The 5,258-nt window shown below is 36.4% G+C and overlaps 1 pseudogene; it reads left to right on the top strand.

Annotated features, from left to right (window-relative positions):
* Positions 1 to 2,051: 2,051 nt before the first annotated feature.
* LOC149215189 (uncharacterized) lies at positions 2,052 to 3,324 on the top strand (annotated as a pseudogene).
* Positions 3,325 to 5,258: the final 1,934 nt, after the last annotated feature.

Raw genomic sequence — 5,258 nt, 5'->3', positions numbered from 1 at the left:
AGATTTATTCGACACTTTTTGCTTCCCTTTAAATTTCTCGTCACCTTTATCGACCACTAGTTCATCTCTCGTCCCTTTCTACCATACCTCTCAGAGAAGTTGAACACTTGTTGATTTTCTCTTGCACATTGGTACACATTAATTCATTGTCCCTATCATGAAGTCTTCCAGAAAGAACATTCAACCTTGGCTTCAACATTGAATTTTTGAATCGCCACTGATTCGAACAATATTTTTATCTACATAATAAATGGATTCCAGGAACTGATTTAGTGCATGGTTGGTATAACAAATGACCAGAATAGGATCAAATTGTATGTTAGATAGGAGGATTCTAGAAATGGTCAAACCAACATAGGTTTTCGCAGTTCTGAGAGGGCCCTATAATGGTCAGCCTCTTTGTTAGGCCCTGCTTCATGACTTCTATCTAGCTTTCGTCTAAGGTGGAATTCCACTCAGGCCATTTCTGCAAAATGTGGAGTGTGCTTCTGCCCAAACAATTTTGGATCCTCAGAAATGCACATTCTAAATTATATGCATCCTTTAATTTCCTCTTTTCTAGATAACCTGGCTCTATAGTTTGGAGTTCTAATGATAGAAAGTGCTCCCCGAAAGGAAGCTCTTTTATTTTTGGGTGTTGAAGACATTTCAAAACATGGACATAGGTATGAAGCTTCTTTGAAAGACAATATGAAAGAAATGACCCAGAGATTCCTGTAAAATGTAAAGAAAATTCAAACAAAGAGCGAATAGGGACCCATGGATGTGCCATTTCCAAACTTCTCAATTACATCATCAGGGCTGGCTGCCCCACACTCAATCTAAGTAATCTGCCCAATTTTCTCAGCCATAGTCATTGAGAAAGCAAATCCTCAACTCTTGCTTCAATGGATTGGCCATGGTCCATTTAATTGTTTAGTCTTGTGAATTTAATTGGAAATATGTTATTGCACTTTCCAAAAGTTTCAAATTTTAGTGCAAATTGTATCTTTCTAACAAAGTTTGGAGATGCATTCTAATGAATCTTGATATCTCAGTGAAAACAATAAATTTATGTATCATTTACTAGTAGCATATGCACAACAAACGATACAATTAATTCAATCATGATTTTGGGTTTTAACTGAGGGAGTGGCATAAGGCACATTTATCTTATTTCGATTCAACAGAATTATAGAAGAAATTTGATTTATACTCTAAAAAATAACTAAGATGGAATGACATGATTAATGAAGAATGTGTTAATTACTTTGATTTTTAATTTAGTTTGTATATAGTGTATTAATTGTATAGTTTGCATGTAAAATTTACCTAAAAGATTAAAATGTAAAAATTAGTGTGATAATTATTAATATATTAAAGATCTTTGATTTGTATATATTTATTCTTTTTTTCTCAAGGAAGTGGTTGTAGTAGTGTTTTCATCCTCTGTCCATCAAGTTGGTTGTTTCTTGAATAGTGTCAAATATTGCAGGTGGTGGAGGCTCGAAGGACAGACTCACGGTTGCCCCAAAAACTCCAGGTTTTTATCTCTTTAAGTGGTTGTTTATTCAAATTAGAATTTTGATATGGTAAAAAATGCAGAATTAAATTTAAAAAGAAATGTATTTAAAGTGTTTTATTGTTTTATTTATTCTATTTATAGGCAATTGTCTCCAATCTAAGATTATATTTTTTCTCAAAAAACTAATTATTCTCTACATCAATCAAATTAACTTGAATGAAATCATTCCATTAGTGATGGTCAAAATTATGAATTAATATATATAGAATATTATGTATTAAATTTTTATTGCTTTTATTTAAAATGGAATTTTAATGTAATTGAAAGGTAATTTTTTAATTTCTTCAAGAGAAAAGGTTCTTGACGGGAAACATATAGATCCAAATTCCAAATTCCAACCCCTGCTCCTGCCTTTTTAAGCATACGATTTACCTATTCGATGAAATCTGCTCATACCTTCTAGTTATTTTGTGAAGTTCTGGGCAAGGAGGGCTTAGGGCTTTAAACATAGCAGATCAGACTATAGGCTCTCGGATTTTGGGGAAGAATGGCCCGTAATGAAGAGAAGGCGCAGTCTATGTTGAACAGGTTCTTGACATTCAAGAATGAAGAGAAGAATAAACCCAAGGAGAGGCGCTCGTTCCTGGCCTCAGAATGCCGCGATCTTGCAGAGGCACACAAATGGAGGCAACAGATAATACGAGAGATTGGACGGAAGGTCATGGAGATTCAGAACCCGGACCTCAGCGAACACTGCCTCCCAGACCTCAATGATGAGATCAACAAGCTGATTAGGGAAAAGGAGCACTGGGAAGCTCAGATCGTAGAGCTTGGCGGCCCTAATTATGCCAAAGTAGGGGCCAAGATGACAGACTTGGAAGGAAACTAGGTGGATGTGCACAGTGTTGTTGGTGCTACCATTTTGCACTAGCCACAAGACGGGTTTAACTCGGGCTTCACTATATCCCTGTGAATCTCGTTTTGTCCACTATTTGTTGCCGCTTTCTCTATATTTTATGGACAAAAGAGCCAAGGAAATGTACAACATATTAAATGCGTGTTCAATAGTACGATCAAAGCCTGTGACCCACCGTAAGACTGAAAGTTAAAACTGAATCTATGGTGGGCACTAGGTATTGCTACTATCTAGGCCGAACGATACCTCTCCTCTGTGTAATTTCTGGTCATCGCTATTTATTTCTGCCATCTGAGGGATGGGAATGTGAGGGATCTCTTGTCGTGTAGTTAGATACGAAATTAGGGGATCCCTTGTCATGTAGTTGAATGCGAATTAGGATAGCCTCGGTTAGAGATACTTCGGGGCTGCGAAATTCCTAGCCGTCCTCAAAGAGCTATTCGATAAAACCCCCGAGGAAAAGAAGAGGAGGTCTACGTATGAGATTTACAAGTGAAACGATGCAAGTTATTATGGCTACAAGGATGACAAGGACAAGATCTTGGAGAAAGTCGAGCAACTCACAGAGGAGGAGATGCAGGCCAGGGCGCTGAGAGAGTGGCAGAGGATTGAGTCTGTCGAGAGGGAGGCTAGGTTAACAGTGAAGAGTGGGGAGGTCACTGCTGTTAAGCTGGTTTTGTTCAAGGAAGAGGAGGATGTGGCAAAATAAATCAGAGAGCAGGAGAAGGGAAACCAACAATAGAGAGAGCGAGAGTTTGTTTCCCATGTGCCCCTACCGGATGAGGAAGAGATTGAGCGCATGGTTATGGAGAAGAAGAAATAGGAGCTTCTTAGTAAATAAACGAGTGAGGATCTTCTGGAGGAGCAGTTCCAGGCCAAGGCAATGCTTGATATTCAACAATAAGGTATTCTGTTGAAGCTTATGGATCTTCAAGTTTTTTTTTTTTTCAAATGAGCTTCTCCTTTTCCATGAGGGTGGGGTTGTCAATGCTCCCATGAGGGTGGTGAAGAATTTGTGCATTTCATGTTTCAAAAAAAAGGACGATGTTGAGTGTATATCCTTGGTGACTTTGGCAGAATAGTTTTCCTCAGACCTAACACCTAAGTGAAAAGAATCTATTTTATACCCTAAAGCATGTTTTGAACAATTTTCACCATTCATCTCATCTTTGAGAACAGTCAGCACACAATTTACATAATAATTATTTGATAACCTGTTCAAAATTTGAACGATTCCATCCCAAGTGCATTGGTTTAAACTTAGTGTTAGATTAGTTGTGATCATCAGGTATATATCAATATAGTGTTTTAGTAGTTTTGTACTCTTAGTTGCCTTTAGTATAGTCTATCTGCTAGTGAATTGTGTCTCTTATTTGAAAGGTTAAAGTTCACATGTGATGTTTCTTTTTGTATTTAGACATTGTCACTCATGTATTATTGTGATTTGAAACAAAAGTTTTCACACTACACAATTTTCCACCATTAGTAAGTTTTAATCTCTCATTTAGTTACAAGAATTGATTTTATTTCTCATCATGATTCTCTACTCTTGGATTATATTATTTGGTGTTATAGCTTGAATATATGATGATGTTATTAGCTAAATTGAAGTCATCAAATCTTTTGTGAACTTGGTGGTTTTGTGTCATTCTCGAATGGTAAATATGAGTATGACATCTAAACAGTTGCCATTCTTTAATTCAGATTTGATTTTATTTTTTTACAAATATAAGAATCAAGTTATAATTTATAAATATATATTTATGAAAAAGTAGGATTTCACACCTTGTATGTCTCTTTGGACATTAATATAATAATTGTATCTTATCTTTGCTCTCGGGTTGTGTTGCATGCATTTGTCCAAAGAAATATCTGCAAGTCTTTTTCATGTGTCATGACATTAGTAGCCCCTATGATGGACTTTTTCTCGACCGCCCTATTTTTCCCTGGGTTGTAAAGAGTTGCAACTCTCTCTTGATTCCTTCCTTCTTGCAAAAACCCTTGAACTCCTTGGAGGTATACTCTCTCACATTGTCCAATCTCAAGACTTTGATATTCATACTTGTGTGGTTTTCAATCAGAGCTCTGAACTCCTGAAACTTGCTAAACACCTCATCCTTGATCTTTAATAAGTAGACCCAAGTCTTATGAGAAGAATCATCAATAAAGGAAAGACAATACATGCTTCCTGTTATTATCACTAGTAACTACTGACTTCAGTCCAAAAAAATTATACACTGGAGCTCAAGTTTTGACGGTGACTATCCAAGGGCAGGGTAAAGATGTGCAATCAAAATATATATCTCTATGTTTCACAGCAGCCTACAAATTAATTTTCCTCTCTTATCATGATGGTTCAACTTTGATTGGAAAATTGAATCTGGAAGGAACATCTATTAGTGAAGTATCAAGTGTTCTTGAGGGTGATCAAGATGGTCTGTTAAGGTATGTTGGGCTACATCATTGGAAGGAGTTTCTTGATGGAAATGGTTTTTTTTGTCTTCCTATTTATTTTAAAGTCAAACTCTCCACTCACTGTGTCTCTTGGTCCTATGGATCTATTTTCACAACTTCTGTGATTGTCTAGAAATTCATCTTCTCCATGGATTGGGCACTGCAAATTACAGGTCTCTCTCTAAGGACAACAATATTTCTATTCTTTTACATGATGATGATAGTTTGAAGATATTCTCATTTAGAATGGGCAATGTAACTCGAGGAGGATTGGATTTACTAATACATGATTGCAGTATTAATTCAGAGCAGGTGAAAAAGCTAGGTCCTGGTATCCTCAACAATACATCAAATGTTGGGATCAACCCAGAATTTACACTGGAT

This window comes from Pinus tabuliformis, chromosome 1_1 (genome assembly GCF_031772625.1).
Source record: "Pinus tabuliformis cultivar Carrire ecotype Pingquan chromosome 1_1, CPIR1, whole genome shotgun sequence".
Lineage (NCBI taxonomy): Eukaryota > Viridiplantae > Streptophyta > Pinopsida > Pinales > Pinaceae > Pinus > Pinus tabuliformis.
This window is presented reverse-complemented; position numbering and strand designations above follow the sequence as displayed.